General features: G+C 42.4%; 1 long non-coding RNA gene across 1 annotated transcript; it reads right to left on the bottom strand.

Moving 5' to 3' along the window:
• Positions 1-13,518: 13,518 nt before the first annotated feature.
• On the bottom strand, positions 13,519-15,371 carry LOC311166724. Its single transcript, XR_014617022.1, has 2 exons — positions 15,096-15,371; positions 13,519-13,666 (listed from the first exon to the last, which is right to left on the bottom strand). It is a non-coding gene; the product is annotated as an uncharacterized lncRNA (long non-coding RNA).
• Positions 15,372-19,519: the final 4,148 nt, after the last annotated feature.

The raw sequence follows: 19,519 nt of genomic DNA, 5'->3' as shown, positions 1-19,519 counted from the left end.
ACTCATCATCTCCATGATGAATCACTGGCTTCCTATATTTTCTTTCTAGAAAACTTTCACCATGTGTTTTTGAATCACATATACTGGGCTCTTTGGTGCTTTTTTTTTAAAAGACACATAATTTGGAATTTGTTACAAAAGTACTTAGCAGGTATGTCTCAAAACTATTTTGGTAAGATTCTATACAATTGAAATGCTAAAAATAAAAGGAATTCAAGTTGATCAAATTATAGAATTATTGTTACCATACTGTAAATGTCACTGTGACAGAGCAACAAATTTCAAAGTTCTGAGCCATAGACATCTGTTAGTTTCTCAACTGCTATCATTATTTTACTGCATTGAATATGATGATTCTTTTTCTGTACCATTTTTAGGTTGTTTTTGTGCCATATGGGCATCTTTTGATATTTGGAAAAAACTTAAAATAGAGTTACTTTAATGCACAAAACTTGATAGTGAATGTATTCTTTGTTCTCCCTTTATTTATAATTTGCATGGAGTGTGATCCATGCATGCAGAAGGAGGAGAGAAAATGTGCAGTGCTTTGTTTATTCTATATAAGGCACTGGCTTCTGTTGTACCTTGTACCCTTATGAAATGGTTTAGGATCTCCCTCCAATTGTTTGCAAACAGCAATTCCAAAAGATAGTTAAGAATTTCTGCCACTCTGGCAGGAGGGTGAGCAGGACTTTTTCCAAGCTGTACTGCACTGAGGAGTGTTCCTCTTGCCTTTGGCATTTCCAGTGCCCAGCAGCACACCAGCACTGCTTTAAATATTACTTCTCTCGTGCTGGGAAGTGTTGAGTACAAAAAGCTCCTCTTTCCTGACTGATAGAAAATATTAGGGCAACACTCTCCAAGCCAGATCCTGGGCTGGTGTTAGTAGGCATGGGTACACCAGCTGAGCTCTTCCTTCTTGTCCTCATCAATTAGCTCTTCCTGTGGAAATATCCCACCATAAAGACAAACGGCTGTTTGAGTCTCTGCTGAGACAATGGCGTGAAGGAGAGAAGGGTCCTGACCCCAAAGTGTTCTCTGTGCACCGCCCCAGTTTGGTGTCAGCCTGTGAGAACGAGTGGCATTAAATCTGGGGGACCTGCTGGTCCCCCAGCTCTTTTGGGGAGCTCAAGCCAGCAGCCTGGTGGACATGGAGGCTGGGCACTCGTCCTGCCAGGGCTGGAGGGGAGGGGAAGGGGAGTGGGACTCTGCACCCAGCAGTGCCTGGAACCTGCTCTGCCTCGCATTCCCTGGTCACAGCTTTCTTGCCTGCTCTGTGCCGGTCCCGTCTCACACGGGGCCGTGAGCCAAACCTTCAGATAACTGTTAAAATACAGAGTTTATTTTGTAAAATAGCGGTAACATTCAGAAGTGACTGAAGGGGCGCTTTTTCTTCTAAAGAATTTTTCTTTAAATCTAGGTTTTTCCTCTCAAATCGATAGTGTTAAATTCTCAGAGACACATTTTCCCCTATATTCTAAACCTAACTAGAGAATATTGGCTTATTTTTTTCACACAGAAATGTGCTTATTAGAATGTTAATTTAATACACTCAGTTCATCAATGATTTCCAGTTCTCTGATTCATGTGATGGAATCAAATTGCACTGGAGCAAGTGAACTGCAAAGCATAGCCTTCTTCCTACAACATGTATCTCCAGGCGTTAGAAATGTCCTCATACTGAAACAAAAATATATGTAAGCCCCTACTGTGAACAGGGGAGAAACCAAGCATGTTTTTGCTCAACTGACAAGCTTGGGAAGTCAAGAGACAACTTAATTGGACAATTGATTCATCGACTGGATGAAGTCTTAAGTTACGTGAATGACAAAACCATCAATTATTTTTTTTAAAAACGCATGGTATTTCTTGCAGCAGAGACAGCATGTAGTAATTTGGGGTTGGGTTTTCTTGCTTTCACAGCTCAAGAGAAGGACTAGACTCCAATTCCAACTGACACAGCATAAATGACGTGTACTTTCTCATAATGTGACTTTAGAAATCCTCTGCATCTTACATGTCACTTTATATTTTTCATAGATTGCAAAGAACAGTTGGCAAAGAATAGCTGTCTTACCTCAGACAAAAAAAATAAATTCTTAGTCCTCCTCTACATCTCCACTTTCTTCCTGAGAGCTGTTTTTCTTCATTGCTTGGTTTTCTCTGTGGTTGACAGGCAGGATGCTGGTGAACAGACCAGTTAAGTTCCCAGCAAAGGTATCAGGCAGCAGCTGAAGCTCAACAATGGGTTATTCCAGGAGTGATGCCTCCTGAGTTCCTGTGTGCTGGGTTCCTACCCGCTGCCTTGAAAAATGAGACTCCCAGACTGCAGGAAAACCCAGGAAATGAGGGAGTGGGAAAGCAGTGAGAGGGAGATTGGAAGAGTGATGTCTCCTCTGAGTTCTGTCACTGACCTTCTGAACTTCTGCCAGTTGCCGCAGAGCTCTGTCCCTCCTGTGGGTTCACTTATCTCTAGTGCTGCTCCTGACAGCTCAAGCAGTGCAACACCAGAGCTGAGTCTTCAGCAAAATGAAGTCCACAGGTTTCTCCTTATCTACATTAAACCTGCCTGCTCAGTGTTACCTCTAATTATTTCTAAGAGTGAATAGAAACTCTAGGCTCTTATTCTACCTGTCTTCTGATTTATTCTGTACAAGGGCCTGCACATTAGTCTATAGTATTTAGATTTGCATTCCCTTGAAATTTCCCAGTGCTGTCTTCAGGCACCATAGAGTAAACACAACTGAAAAGAAACCCTTCAGACCCCTTGGCAACAGTATTTGAGTTCTCTCTGGACAGCAAGTTAAAAAACCCACATATGCTCACTGAGATCTTGGGCTTGGTAATGTTATGAGCCCTGTGGTAGAGGAAATTCCAACATTTTCCTCTTTAAATCTTGCCATAAATACAGGGAGAGCTGTGTCACGTCTCTTTGCAAAATCTATATGCTTGTGATAATATTGAAACAGAAGCATTTGCTAGTTCATGAACATAAGTGAGACAGATTAGAAAAGTATTTTTCTGTGAACAGGAACAATCCTGAAATTTTGAGCAACACCCCCATCTGCTTCCCAGCCTTATGCTCTTCTCAGTTGCAAAATTTCCCCAGTAGTAGTGGGTTGACCATGGCCAAACAGCATGTGCCCACCACAGCCATTGTTTCACTCCCCTCTTCAGCTGGGCAGGGGAGAGAAAATGAAAATGTCAAGATCAGGACAGGGAGACATCACTCACCAACCACTGAAATGGGCAAAATACTCAACATGTGAAAATTAATTTAAATTATTACCAAGGAAATCAGAGTAGGAAACTGAGAAATAAAACCAAATCTTAAAACACCTTGACCCCTTCACAGGCTTCACTTTTCTTACAAAACCTCTACAATCTCTCCCCCAGTGTTGCATGGGGATGGGAATGGAGGTTACAGACACAACTCCTCCCACGTTGCCTCTCCTTAAGGACTCCTCATACTCTCCCTCTGCCGCAATGTGGGGTTCCTCCCAAAGGAGACAGTCCTCCACCAATTCCTGCAGCACGAGCCCTTCCCATGCAGTGACAAGTCCCAGTAGCAAAACTCTTCCAGAGTGGGCTGCTCTCTCCTTGGGGCCACAGGTCCTGCCAGGAGCCTGCTCCAGAGCGGGCTTGCACAGGGTCACAGCCTCCTCTCAGGCATCCACCTGCTCCACTGAGGAATCCTCCATGAGCTGCAGGAGGGTCTCTGTGGTCCTCCATGGGCTGCAGGGGCAGAGCTGCTTCCCCACGGGCTGCAGAGGAATCCCAGCTGTGCTGCTGGAGCCCCTCCTGCCCCTCCTTCTGCACTGACCTCGCTGTCTGCAGAGCTGCTGCTCCTCTCACACACTGTCACTCCTCTCTTCTCCTGCTGCAACTGCTTCTGGGCAAGAGCCTTTCCCTCACCTTCCATCTGTGCCCCCGTGGTGCTAACGCTGTTGCTGGTGGGCTCAGGCTTGGCTGGCAGCAGATCTGTCCTGGAGCCAGCTGGCCTTGGCTCTGCCAGATATTGGAAAAGCTTCTGGCAGCTTTTCACAGAAGCCATTCCTGTGGTTCCCCCCCCCCAACCAAAACCTTGCCATGGAAACCCAATATACCAGTTACCATGGATTTGGGAAATTGACAGGCAGACCAAAGAGAGCATCACAGCTTTAGCAGTTTATTTTTAAGGGATTTGTGAGAATTGGGATGCAGAGATTATGTACACAACCAGTTTAAACAGTGAAGGCTACTAACCAGTGGAACATCACTGGGATCTTAAAATACTCTTACATTTACAGGTAAATTGAGAGAATAACAGAACATTTTTGCAAAAGATACAAAACTATGCAGAATATTCTAAAAGAATGGATTGTGGAGAGCCACGGTGAGATCTCCAGACCTCACAGCAACATGTCAAGAAAGGCAGATGATATTCAGTGCTGACAAGGGCAAAACATGCACATGGGGAAAAGGAAGTTCAATTATATCCATAAATCAAACTTGCATACTCTACTAGAAAGAGACTTTCAGGAGGCTGCTGTGATCTTGCAGAGTGCCAGCTCAGGACTCAGTGGTGATGCAAAAGATACACAGATTGTCAAGGGTCTTGGAAGCACTATCGAGAGACAGGCTTGCTTTCATTACTATTATTGCTAAGCTGCAGAACTCTGTTTTATAGTGCTGGGAATGCAAATAAAGTGCAAGACTTTGTGCATTCAGAAGCTCACGAGGCTCTGAAGAGAGAAAACCAAAATAAAGTCCTTTGAAATGTTATTAGAAATCTGATTTTGTAAGCATATTGACTCTGAAATCTCCAGATTAAATACAAATTTATTTCAATGCTTGGGGAAATTGTGTTACAGGAAAAAAAATGTCTCTTTTTGGGATAAAGAAGTAGGGGTTTTAGTGTCTGAACTGGATCATAATCTTTCTAAAGAGAGATTGCAGTCCTCTTTAAAAAAAAAAAGGAAAAGGGGGAATTTCAGCACTTGAGCTCAGTTGTAAAACCATTTTGGTTTTGCTGGTCTTACTGACATCCATGGGAATTCTACTTTAGCTTTAAAATTAATAAACCAGTGGAATATAGAAAGAAATACAGTATTTGCCACTTTAATTACTTTAATTATTGGTAAGAAGTTATGAAATATGAGCATAATGCATAAAGAAGCAGAAGCTGAACTCAGGGTATCCTCCTTGTTGTTTATGTCAAAGTTGGTCTGACAGCTAAATATGAACTGAGACACTCTTTCCACATTTTTTAATGAAACATATTAAGAGTTCCTTAAGCTGATTAAACTAGTTTTATTTTAAATATACAGGTTGTGAGCTGAAAGTCTGTAGTTACATTATAGAGTTGCCAGCCCTAGACATTCAAAATGCATTAATCACAACATTCAAATTATGAAATTTTGAAACAGACTACAGTCCTGCTTTTCTTTTTCTTTCTGGATTTTGAGCTTAAAAATACCATAATATCTTGGTAACAGCAGGAGAGCAAAGCTTTCTTTTCTTTCCTTTTTTTTTTTCTTTCCTCTTTATTTTTTCTTCTCTTTCTTTCTTTCTTTTTTTTTTTTTTTTTTTTTTTTTTATAAATAAAATGCAATTGAGAGGTTTCAGGAGTTAAGTCTCACTGTCTGGTCCTAGCAGATATGAACAAAATTGCTGTGAATATGAAATACCCCAAGACTTGCAATAGGAAAATGAGATCTGACAGCTGGATGTTTGACATATAGGTGGTGTAAAAAGAAAGCAGGAGAGCAGAGCCTGAGAGGCTCATGTGAGGTTTGACAGCTGGACTTCTCCAGCCCTCTCCAGGCAAGGCTCAGGTAGCTCCCAATGACAAGCCATTCTGCTACAAACATCTCCTAGAAGTTCATATTTAACTAAAAAAAAAAAAGTGCCCACAGTAGTAATTAAAGATGAGGATTTGTATCCTCAGGTACTAATCTCTTCACTATTGTTACCAGTGACAGGGCTTGAGGAAAGGGCACGAAGCTGAGCTGGGGAGGACTGGATTGGATTAGATATCAGGAAAGGGTTCTTCACCAGGGGGTGCTTGGGCCCTGGAGCAGGCTCCTCAGGAAAGTGGCCAAGCACTAAGCCTGACAGAGTTTAAGATGTGTTTGGACAATGCTCTCAGGTGCATGAGAAAGTACACTGCCAGAAAGCAATGCACCAACAGATTGAAATCTCACAGCATCCTACGTAACAAGCTTTGTCAGAAAGTACCAAGTATCACTCTTGAGGTGTCCTGTGTGGGGCCAGGAATTGGGCTCAATGATCCTGATGGGTCCCTTCCAGCCTCCCATATTTTGTGATTCTGCGATTCTATGATTCTAAGTGCCGTGGATTTTTTCCAACCTCTGCAGTCAGGAGAAAGCCATGGTTTATGTTCCACTGTGGATGGGCATTTTTAGAGAGATTAGGCGCATTTAAGTGCAAACATGCATCCAGAGAATGTTTCACTGCATCCAGAAAAATGTGATTTGAATTCTTAGAATGAGAGACCTGATGGAATCCTCTCTCTTCTCCTTTGTGTCTGTGGAAGGACAGCTGACACTTCACTTGGCCGCAGCTGCTTGGGGTGTGGTGTTGCAGGCAGCTGATCAGACCTTGAGGAGGTAGGCACTGTATTTTCTCCTACTCTCATATTTTCCCCCAATTCTAAAATAAAACTAAAGTAAAGCTTCTCTTCTCTAGTTTTTGGGATTGAAAGATAAGCACATTGGGCTATCTCTGGGAGATGGTGCCTTATGGAATTAGTTTGAGAAATAGCCCTCATTCCTGTTGAAACATTCCTGTTAGCTTCCAGAAAGCCAGTAATGTAGGTTTCCTGCAGGAATCTGGCAGGGTGCACTGGGAAATCAATCTGACATTGATTTACTTTCCCAAAACCCATTCATTCTCCCTTCCTTTTTGTTTGATGGGTATCACCTTTGGGTTATTTGACGAGGGCTATGAAAATCCCATGATATGATCCCGCAAGCACCCGCACGAGCCAGTGTCCCTGAGCACGGAGGTGACCTGCAGCTCTGGTCACAGCACGCTAAAGCAAGAGCATGTTTATGTGCTCCACAACCCAGGTTGTTAATTTGGCTCACCAACACAACCTTCAAAGCCTGGCAATACCAGGATTTTGATTTCTTGTGGATGTTTGGTGATTATCTGCTTGCGTCCCCAAGCCTGTTGTTGAGCAAGGACTGCACATTTTATACCAGGACAGTTATAAAGAGATTCAGCTGGTTTTGGCTGAGGTAGAGTTAATTTTCTTCACCATAGCTGGGATGGGGCTGTTTTAGATTTGTGCTGGAAACAGTGCTGATAACACAAGGATGCTTTGGTTATTGCTGAGCAGTAGGCCTTTTCTGCTCCTCACCCCATCCCACCAGCAAGGAGACTGGGGGTGCACAAGGAGCTGAGAGTGGGCACAGCCAGAACAACTGATCCTAATGGAGCACAGGGATATTCCAGACCATATGGAATCATGCTCAGCATACAGAGATGGGGGAAGAAGGAAGGGAAGAGAGCTATTGGGATTGATGGCATTTATCTTCCCAAGTCACCATTATATGTGATGGAGCTCTGCTTTCCTGGAGGTGGTTGAACACCTGCCTGCCTGTGGGAAGATATAAATTAATTCCTTGTTTTTCTTTGCTTGTGTGCGAGGCTTTTGCTTTACCTATTAAACTGTCTTCATCTCAACCCACAAGATGTTTTCTACTTTTACTCTACTGATCCTCTGCCTGATCCTGCTGGTGGGGGTGTGAATAAGTGGCAGTGTGAGGCTTAGCTGCTGGCTGGGATTAAATAACAATGGCACATTTTAACAACATTTTAGTACATTTAAACAACGTGCCACATTTTGTGGGAAGAGCATGCCTGTGGTTCAGGGGTGAAATGGGCATGCAGTAGTGCCCAATTATGAGATGGATTTATTCAGATTTCTGCCTCTGTTTGTCTATCCCTTACACTTACCACTAAAATACACCCACTTCCAGAAAGTAATGCATCAACAGACTGAAATCTCACAGCATCCTACGTAACAGTCTTTGTCAGAAAGCACCAAATATCACATTAAGTCAAAACTACTGCAAGAATAAGGCTACTGTTACGTGCAGAAAAAAACCTGGCCAACATGTGTATTCTCCGTTTTTGGAGGCAGCGTCATAAGATCCGTATTGATGACAACTGCCAGACTTCAGCTCAGAGTGATTGAGATTTTTTATCTTCAGCATCTGTTCCCCTTTCTTCCTAAGCAGTACTTTCATTCAAAGTAAGACATGCAGATCTGAAATATTTGATTAGGTAGCTTGATTTTTGCATTATATAGGAGGAATGTAGAAAGTAAAAGTTCAGCAGTTGAACACCTTAGAGGAAAGTAAAATTCTCAAATCACAAGCCCAGAACAAATCTTGAGCAATGGTTTGCAAGATTTCTTTGTCAGAGGCTCTGTCAGAAGGTACAGAAGAGGTAGGAGAAGTAACCTCTCAACAAGAACCTCCTGCTCACTGGACCTGCTGAAAAGCATGATCATAAGACAGAGCTTTTTTACCCATCTTTATCACAGGCCTGCTGAAGAGCATGTATTTAAACAATCTTTCATCTTGGACTGGTCATGAGCTTTCTGAAACTTGCTTTGCTTGAGTGCTCATTCCAGTGAATTTAAAGCAATCTCATCTGAAAAGTGTGAACATTAATGAGTTCAGACATTACAAACATTGTTTTTCCATGTGGAGTTTCTGCACAGCCTGCCAAATGAAGTCAGGGAATTTGTGTCCCTGGGGAGGTTTGGGACCAGGCTGAGCAGACTCCCCAGATGCAGTGTGGGTGCTGCTGGTGCAGGGTGGTTGTAGCTGCAAGAAATGGGCATGAACCTCCTGAGCTTACCCCAAGAGATGTTTTGCAAACTGGTTTTCTGTGAGGAACCCTGATGGCATCACTTTGATGAGCTTAGAGAGAGTAGCTTTCAGCTGAACCTGTCCTGGGCTCCCAGCACTAATCTCCATGTTTGTAAGTGGGAGCTGAGTGTAAAGGCACCTGTGCTGGCTGGAAGTCTAATTATCTTCCATCCTAGAGTGATTTGCAGCAGAGTTCAGATGACAAAACTCATAATTCTTTGTGACAATACCATCTGCCATGGGTGAACTACATAATCAGGGAGAGTTCACTTAGGACCCAGTTATTTCTATGGCTAGAATTAAAATGTTCTATTTTATTCATATAGCAGTTCTTTTATTTACTTCAGATCAATATACACGGCTTCTAAAATAATTAAATGCGTAGAGAGATTCTAGTTTTTGAGGTTATACTGAAGAACCTCCTAAATTATGTTCAGATTGATTAGCTGACACTCATTTAGGGGGAGATCAAATAGATGGTAACTTAAATGTAAATATATGCTTGATGATATGGTCAAAATTACAAGGGTTTTTATGTTCCTCTGGTCTCAGGATGTCAATTACTGTCCACACAATCAAGAGAAATGATTTTGTATGTCTTAAAGGGACTGAAAATGTATGTAGATGTTGGAAACTGGTTATTTGCAATTTTTGCTTTCATGGTAAACAATTTGCTAAATATTATATTTCAAATGGGCTGATATCCTTTCTCTCTCCTGCTAGCAGCATGAGCTATGAGCTTCCTTCCTGCTGAATACATATGTGACATGTTTTTTGCATATCTCCTTTTAAATCTCATATAACTCAGAGACTGCAGAAAAGAGCCTCTACTTTAACACTTGTACAGTCCTTGGCAGGTCTACTCAAACATATTCAAGTATATTTAAAAATCCAGAATGTAGAACATATAATTTGGTTTTAGAAAGATAAACTTTACCCTTTTGGGTTTTTTTTTTTGCTGATAAACTCAGTCCAAGTACTTACAGTGCTATTATAGACTCTGAAGATTTTATTGTTAATTTGAAGATCTCTTAGGATTCCCTTTTTATAGCTAAATGCAGACTTGCTATGAGAGGAAGAGACCATGTCCAATCACATCATCCAGATCAGCTGATGATCCAATTTCTCATCTCAGTAATGGGGATGCCACTTCTCTGAAGTCTTTAATAGCCTTGAGATGAAAAATTGGCTTAACAGAGCTGCCTGTGGTTTGTTCATTTTCCTGAACAGTGCTACACTGTGCCTGACCCTCAGGATGCCTTGAAGTTAACAAAGAGTATCAATGAAGTAATGATAATTGAAATAGCGAATTAAATTCATTAATTATTCCCAGTACTAGACAGCTATTTTGCTGAATATATGCAAACCAGAATGCAACCAGACGCTGCCAATTATTTTTTTTCTTCCTACTATATCTCTCTTGATCCTGATGTAACTCTGCAATGATGACTGAACAAGCAGAACCAACAGCTCCGGTATCGAAAGTCTGTCATCTCGCAGGGCCTCAGCTAGAAGATAATCTTCACCTTCCTTCTATGTCTGCAGAAGAACTGGATTCAAATCAAACAAGTCCTCAAGTGGGAGCAGAGTCTGTTTCAGAGCTGGATGTTTGCTGTACAGCACCCTCACGGGGAGCCCGGGAAGCTGCAGGCAGGGCATCCACCAGAGACGTGTCTGGCCCCAGCCAGGAGCTCCTGTAGGCTGTTCTGTGTATGCTGAGTATATATCTTCTCAGACAGACAAATCTAATGGCAAAAATACCCTCCTGACTCCATTAGTTTTAAGAAGGGAAGCTGTGCTTCCACATCCCTCAATGGGACCCCTGGGTGCAATGATTTCAGGACACCAAAGAGCTTGGGCGCTAATTTCCATCTGTAATCTTTCCGGCAGGAGAACTTTTTTGGGTTTGGGAACAATGGTGCCCGTTTGCTTAGCTCACCAGATTTACACCCTGCCCTCTCCCTGTCTCACAGCTCCATCTGTTTCCCTGATTTCCTGCTTGTGTGCTCTTCTGGGCTGGGCTTTAGGCTGCCCCAGCCATCCCCACTGGGGACAGCCCCTTCAGATGTGTTTTCTCCAGCTCGGCCTTGCTTTGCACTTTTGGGCTGTTTCCTGACAGCTTCCCATCCTTCTTGATCTTGAGGCTTTTTTACAAGTAGGGTGGACTGGCAGCCTGGTAACAAAACCATGAATCCTTTGTTTCTCAACTGGAAAGGGCTAAAGTGAAATTACACTGGACAGAAAAAACCTTCATCTCCAAATAGATGCTAAGTGGTGACAACAAAGAAACACACATTATCTACTCGTGAGCTCTACAAGTGAAGCATACACTGTAGAAAATAAAAGCATTCCCATCTTGACCCATCCTAGAGAACCTGCCTCTACTGCTGCTCTGCACGTATGGCTGATTAGCAGGGCCTCCAATAGTGACAAAATTGTCAGTGAGGCCTCTCCGTTGTCAAATATAAAACCCCTGCAGCACTTTGTACCTGAAAATCCATTGTGTGTGTGTGTGCTAATTTAGCAAGCATCCAGGTTTTGTTGCTAGTTTCTAATAATTTTTTAATTGAGGTGTTGGCTGTTGGAATGTAGCCTGTCACATTTCAAGGGAACTGCACCGTTTTACAAGTTATGCATTTTTAAGCAATCACTAGTTTGCATATGTATTTGTCCTGTTCAAATAAATAAAAGTAACTATACTCCAAAAATATCAATGGGAGTTAAAGTACAAAACAATGTGGATTTCTATATTTCAGTATTCATCCTTCTCTTTTTAAAATTTATTTTAAGGCACAAGTGGAAAAAATTGCTGTTGTTCAACAGCTGGTGATACTTTATTTCAGTCTTATCATTATTAACATAGAAGATAGTCACCATAATAACATTCATCAATAAATTAAATGTTCCCATCTTACATGCTTCAACTGGAATTTAATTGTAATTTAGCACAACTGAAATGTTCATTTGAGATAAAGTACTGTTAATACCTGAGTTAAACAAAATAATTCTTTTTATGCCTGAGCTCTGGGATATTATTTGCACCGTTGCTTTAAAGTTGCGTGTCCTGAACTAAAGATTCAAAAATGCTGAAGAACTTCAAAGGGTTCATAATGCTCAAGTAATCCAACAAGTATTAACAGCCTCTCCTCCCTAAAAAGAGAATAATTACATAACTAATTAATTTGCCATAGTACATAATCCGCTGACATTTACAATAAGCACCCCTATTGGAGGTTGAAGTAAATATTAAGTTGCACGTAAAACTATAAATAGCAAGAATTCTGATGCCAGGCAGTTTCAAAATACTGTGGAAAATAGATGAGCACTGGCTAGATGAAATAAACTTGAAAGTCTCAGCGACATGACCATGGAGGCACACAACTTTCAGTGAATGTAAGCACGGAGCAGACATGCCCAGAGCCCTCTGACCACGCTGGCAGGGAGCTCTGGTCAGGAGGTCCTATGAGGGCTAAAGTGAAGGGTCTGAAGTTTGGTTTTGATAGCTTTTAGCTTTTTTGTTTTAGCTGCAGGGAGTTTCATTATGTAGTCTCCATTTAAAGGCTGAAGCACAGTTGTGTGTGTGATGGGATCTCCCTTCTACTGCCATGCATGGCAGGGACAACCCCTCATAGGATGGAGGCAGAGTGGTTCTCATGTGAGACCTTTTGGGCAAGGATTTGATGCAGTTTTAGTTGCTGTCACAGCTGCTGACAAAGCTGCCCACTGTGCCCCCTTCCCTCCGTGGAGGTCATGGAACCCTTTGGCTCCATGGCTTGCATGGGCTTGCTCTGTTACTGTCCCCTGAGCCTCTTGGCTCAGCTTCAGAGCAGGTGGCATGGCTCACAGCATGATTCCAAGAGCCAGGGATGGAAGCTGCAAGCACGGAGTGCTCCTGAGTGTGGGATGCCCTGAGCAAACCCCGGCGCTCTGAGGTGCTGGTGCAGCGTTGCTCCTCGACAGCCGATTATTGCAGGTCCGGCACAGGTGACATAAAATCTCACATCTCTCTCCTCTCAGTGAAGTGCAGGCCCTTTGCAACTGCTGGCTCAAATTTGTTAGCAGAAAGGCTTTGGTTTCTATGTCAAGGATGAACATCCCAAAATTTACCAGAGTGTATGGGCTCCTCAGTACAGGGAGGACAGGGAGCTACTGCAGGGGGTCCAGCAGAGGCCAAAGGAGGCTGGAGCATCTCTCTTATGAGGACAGACTGCAGGAGCTGGGCCTGCTTAGTCTGGAGAAGAGAAGACTGAGAGGGGACCTCATCAATACATATAAAACCCTCAGAGGTGGGTGTGAAGAGGATGGGGTCAGACTCTTGTCAGTGGTGCCCAGACAGGATGAGGAGCAATGGCCATAAACTCAAACACAAGAAATTTCACCTCAATAAGGGAGAGCTTCTTTACCTTGAGGGTGGCAGAACACTGGAACAGGCTGCTCAGGGAACTTGGGGAGTCTCCCTCTCTGCAGACATTCAAAACCCACCTGGACACATTTCTGTATCACCTGCTTTAGGTAACCCTGCCTTGGCAGGGGGGTTGGACTAGTTGACCTCTAGAGATCCTTTCCAACCCTAAAAATTCTGTGGTATGCCCAGAGTCTTGGGTTCTGCAAAGCTTTAATTGAATTATGCTGCATATTTAGATGCAGTTTTATTAAGGATTTATTTTATAATGGTGGTAAAAAAAAAAAGATTAATTTTACTTCATTGTTTCATCTTGATTGAGAAGAAGCTGAAGATTTTCCTACAAATGTTCCTTCCTCCTGAAAAGACAGCGTTCCTGCATTTGAAAGAATGTTTATTTATTCACTTGTAACAGTAACTCTATAATTAAGCAGATGCTAATTACATCCTTAATGCAATTAAATTAATTTAATAAATGATCACCTATCTTTTTATTAGATTCTATGTAATTATTTATGTGCTTGTGATAGCCTGATTTTGTTTACATGGTATAAAATCTTCCTAAATTTCCTATTCTTCCTGGTGAAAACAGTAAAAGTGTCAGTGGGAGAAGGTAAATCACCTTATGTGTTGGTGTGCCTGAACTTTTCCAGTGGGTGGTACTCATTTTGAAGTCATGCAATCCTGACAAGAATTGTGTATGTGAAGCCAGACAGAAACAACATGCAGCATCTCTCTGTCCTTAAACAGCAAACAGACATTTTAGTAAATATCAGAGATTTACTGGTGAGCCAGAGGGAGAAGAAGGAAAGGCTAAGGTTAAGTCTACCATTTGTAAATTTTAAATCACTAATTTGAAAGCAGGATGACAATTTGGACCTTTGAAGTCTCCTGGGCTGAATGGTGTGAATGTTCACTACCGAGCCCTTCTGCTGCCTCTCTTTGGAGCTGTGACAATGCAGCACATTTTGTACCCATGTCCTGACTGAAATTTGCTTCTTAGCATTAAAAAGGAAAATCAGTATAAACTCTTACATATTCATCAGTAAAATGCTACAATTTGGATTGCTGATTCCCCTTTGTTTTAAAGACCAAAGTGCCAAATTGTGTGAATCTCTGAAGAATATGGAAAAACTCAGATGAGACAGGCAGACATTAGCATGTCAGGAGGAAACAGGTAGCTCATGTTTCTGGCCTGGCTTTTCTACCTGCATCATTCATCTAAAGTTGCCAGATTCTTTCAAACCAAGTAATTTTGCTTGTAAGAAAGCAAATCAGTTTAAAAGAGTTCCTCTCCAGCTATACAGCAACTTTGTTAATTGCCACTGAATTTCCTACAGTTTATGAAAGACACAGATTAATCACCACTACCACTGAATTAGTACATTAACTTTCTACCTTATGTGACTTGAGTAATGCAATAAAGGTAGGTTAAAATGGTCTGTCTACTGTAGATGTGCCATGAGCAGCACTTGTGGCTTCCAGGAACAAAGTGTCTTCTATAAGACACAGAGACCACTATGGATTCAAAGGTTGTTCTGGAGTCTGATCTATGCTTGACTTCGATTACCTCTGCTATACTAAGCATTAAAGTTAGTTGCAGGGATTTAAAAAAAAAACAAAAAAACCAAAAATAAACCAAAACAAAACACAAAAGGGAAAAGGTAAGGATGGCAGAGAGCAGGGCTTACCCTGTTCCTAGTTAAAGGAGCTCTATTAACAACAGTGGTAGATCAGGTCTGCAAAATTTGTTCACCTTTTTCATAAATCCTGGAAATAACAGAGTTATTTTCACATTTTCTTACCTTGACTTTTCCCAGATTTTCCCAGTGTCTCCACAGCATGCATTCCAGACACATTTCAGGTCTCCACTGCTGTTTTTATTTGGGATAATATTCCAAATGCAATCCTACTCTAGTTAAATGTCTTAATAAAATTAATGCATTGCAAATATATCTGTAACCATCCCCCTGGAATACTTGATGCCCTCTGAAATGGGTTCCTGTTTAGTCTCTTGATACAATGGGAAGGTCTAGAAGAATAGGAAATAAAACACTGCCTGCAAACTCATGTCATGCCAGCTATTTCATGCCAAATGTTGTTCTCAAGCACCTGGCAAGCACAATTCATTCATTTTCCAAATGTCAGTGGCCAGCCAGCTCCTCAGGACATTCCCTCCCAACACAGGGACACTTGATAGGCACAATCAGGCAGTTTTGGCTGCCAGCCTTATTCCTGCATCACGTGCACGAACTGTAAGGATGGAAGCTCCTCTTGTCTCTGTTTTTTTGTCTTCCAAGTGGCAACTTTTTATGCTCTCTTTCCAATTTATTTTACTCTGCCACCAGTCTTTTTCACAGTAGTTCAAGAGGGCTTTGGCAGAGGTGTATCTGGAACACTGAAAACACCCTGCAGGTGCCTAGATGCAACAACTGGTTCTGCCTGTGACATTTAAACCATTAATGGCACTCTGCAAGCCCTGAGCTCTGCAGGGCTGCAGGAGCCAGGTCCGTGTGCAGGTCTCCTGCCAGCACCATCATCCCCCACTGCCCTCTCCAGGACACGGGAGCGCTCCGGACCCAGGGCTGCTGGGGCAAGCGGAGAGGGCAGGAGGCCCCTGCCCCAGCTGCAGGTCACACCACCAGTCCCCTGCCCGAAAGCTTGTCCCTACAGCTGGCTGGCAGCTGGAAGGCTGTCCAGAGAGGGAGCTGAAAGAAGCCTTGTGCCCAGGCAGAGGGTGTCCTCAGTGGGGTGTTTGTGCGCAGCCCGTCTCGCCGCCCCCGAGACGCAGGCTCGGCCCCTGTGTACACAACAGCGCTGCACACAAATGGGCTTTGAGCTCCTCAGACTCACAAATATGACCAAAAAGCGCTTTTCATTTCCATCCAAAATAAATTCAAGCGATGCTTCTTCCTATGCTTGAAAATAAATTTTCTTCAGTGTTTTCAGTCTCTCTCATCTAGTGTGAAGAATGTGAGATGTGTGAACGCAGGGTTTTGAAATGTCAGCCAATTAGCTACTAGTCATGAGGTGAATTGAAAATATTTTTCTTTCTGCTTTTTTTCCTTCACAAGATGACATCTCACCTATCTGAACACTTAGCAGTCCCTATTTCTGGCAGCCAAAGCCTGAGATTGACATTTTTTATGCCAATCACTGAAGACCTGCAATTTATGCAACCAACAAACCCGCCCTGATGCTTAAAATAATTTTAAAAGATGTTTGTACAAGTGGCCAGAAGCATTAAGGGTAAACTTTACAGCTGTCTATATGCTCTATGCATCCTGTATTTTTACCTACCTGGCAGCAAAGGACTACAGAAGTGCTCAGTCTCCACGGTAAAGGATGAAATTCCTATATCTACACTGAGTCTCTGAAATGTCTCTGCTGCCTTCAGGCTGCTTGATGGGGAGAAATGACCAATTACTGGCAGAAAACAGCAGAACTGCTGTTTCTTGTTGCCTGAGAAGGATGGACACCAGACAACAACAAGCACATGCATGTGTGTGTATGCAAAAACCCCAACAAACCCCAACACCCTGCCATCCAACCCCATCTTCCAGGAAAGAGGTGGGACTTGGATGAAGACCTAAATCCTCAAAGGTGGGCAGGTGCCCATACAGCCTTTTGAGGACCTGGCTAATTAGCACTCAGGTAATCAGAGGAGACTGAGTGAAATCAGGTTTACTAGAAGGGGTCTGTGGCTAAAACATTTGACCGTACATTTGCTCACCTTTAAGGAAAAGCCCATCTTTCCTCTCAGCATGGTCAGGCAGGAGACAGGCCAAAAGATGAGTGGTGAGGAGGCAACGCTGATGCTTCAGAGAACTGTTATTTGTTTGGAAGGAGGGCTGCTTTTTTTGGTGCCTTTCACTGGGTATGTGCTCACCCTGTCCCTGGTGACATTTGCACTAGCATGTAGTAAGGAAAGGCACTCTGGATACAATTAAACCCCAATGCAACTGCTAGCTGTGTCAAGGAGGAGGGGATGGCAGCACCTGACTCCCAGCACATATGGCCATTGGTGTCAATGGAGCATTATAGTTTACTTTCTCACTGAGTCATCTCCCCTTGAGGAAGTTGCATGAAAATAACATTTAACAAGGGTGATAAAGACTGTAGAGATAAAAGAGAGTGAAGAATCTGTTAGCAATATTTCTGTAGCAAGCAGATGACTGAATGTATTTCCAAATGTTACGTAATTTGTGTGACTCACAACACCACAGTCTATGGAGCAAATGCAACATTTGGTACAGCAGCGAATCACTGTAAATACCAACAACATTTCTGTAGTCTGAGATCACTGAAGTCTGAGATCTTCGGAGACATAAACCTGCAGATTTGCATTAAAGTTCTTTTTAAATAGCTAGTATGATTATGCAGTGGTTAAATTTTTTGTTTGCTTGCTTTATCACATCTTTATGAAGAGCAGGAAACTCCCATTGTATAATACTCTTCTTGGAGAAATTTTACACAAGGAGGTAATAAAATGCACTGCTACCATGTCTGCATAACTAACTCTTTTCAGTGGAACTCAAGCCAGCCTGCTGTAACAGCAAGCTGTTGTTTTTTTGCAGATTTTGGACACAGATGTTTCCCTGAACATTTAATTATTAAAAGGAGGCTCCCTGATAACTTCAATTATTCCCAAAATTTAAAAATTGTATCAAAGTCCACTGAGTATCTTCCACTGAGAAAATGATGGACCCCTGTGGTGCTGCTGAACACCTGATGCTTCCTTGCTGTTGCTTTATGCCTTTGTCCCCTAAGCTGTTTTTGCTGTGCTTCAGTGTGCTGTTCCTGCACGACTGCCTAAGGCTTCCCAGCCCACTTCCCACCTGTATTTCCTCCTGCATTGCAACCCTGCATTTGTGGGCTTTGCCCATTTATTCCCTTTGCTCCTGCGTGCCTTCTGTCAACCCCGACACTCCTCTTCACTCTCCATGGCTCACGTTTTTTTGTTCCTCCCATCTGCCTTGTCTAAACAACCTCCTACTTTATTCCTGCAGTACACTCTCATTTAAGTTTTTCTGTAAGTAAAGAACTCATTTTCTTGTCCCCCATTTCCTTCCCACCACACCTCTCTCTAATTTTCACATTCCATAATAATTATCATAGAATCACAGAAAATAGGCCATTAATGGACAATCAGCAGTCTTTCAATCTGTAATCTTGTTCAGAGTGAACATTAAATAAATATTCTCATTCCTGTGGTAATCTAATTCAAAGATATTATTCTTATGGTTTGAGAATTTTTCTTTATGCTTAACTTGGATGACAATTTTCATGCAATTTAAGTCCATCTGCTTTTTTCTTAATCCCCGTGGGCTTGGAAAGCAGCTTTCTAGAGCAGCTGTTTGAGTGCTGAGGATGGATGGTGACTATGGTGACTTCCCAGTCTTCTGTCCCATTCACATTCCCATCGAACAAATGCCACTTCCTTCTGGGTCCAATATTTTCCATTTCCTTAGTATTTTTTCCCTACAAACAATCTCTTCCCCTTCCTTTTAGCAAATCTAGGTTCCTCTTACCTTCTCCTTTCCCCTTTCCTCTCTTCCCCCATGCTTTCCTCTTCTGCTTTAGATTTCAACATGTCTGTACCTCCTTGTCCCTACAGATTAATTTCCAATCTCTCTGACAATGCCTGTTCTGCTGTATATCACTGGTGCATGTGGAGGCTTGTTGCAGCCTGTGCCAGGAATGTGCTGTCTTGGAAAGGCAGGAATGCACGGAAGCCATCCGCTGTGATGTAAATGTCGTTCAACTACCTTCTCTTTGTAGAATGTCTTTTTTAGTCCTAGTCCCTGAGAAGCGCTGCTGGTGCTCTTCTGTCTTCCCTGTTTCCATGGCAGCCGATCCCATCCTTCAGCGACTTTCTCGTCAGTGGCCTAAACAAAATCTAGAACTGAGCTGTCATAACTAAATGGAAGGCGGCTTACGACACTTCTGAAGACTTGGTATTACATGATAAAAGTACTCTGCAGCTAAAACTGGGTAAGTAATTAAGAACCATTACCTTGAGTGATGATGTTTTGTGAGGTATTCTGTGGAACATGTCCTGAATATAGTAAAATTGCTGTGTTAAATAAAGTTAATGACACTGTTCCAAAAGTACAGAATGTAATGGTTTAATTAACCCAGAGTTATAGCAGCCTGATTTTAAGTAACTCCCTCTCCCTCCAGCCCCTTCCTTAACAGCACTCCTGGTTCAAGTATTTCACTTATATGC

This window comes from Fringilla coelebs (genome assembly GCF_963513975.1).
Source record: "Fringilla coelebs genome assembly, chromosome: 1".
Taxonomy (NCBI): Eukaryota; Metazoa; Chordata; class Aves; order Passeriformes; family Fringillidae; genus Fringilla; species Fringilla coelebs.
This window is presented reverse-complemented; position numbering and strand designations above follow the sequence as displayed.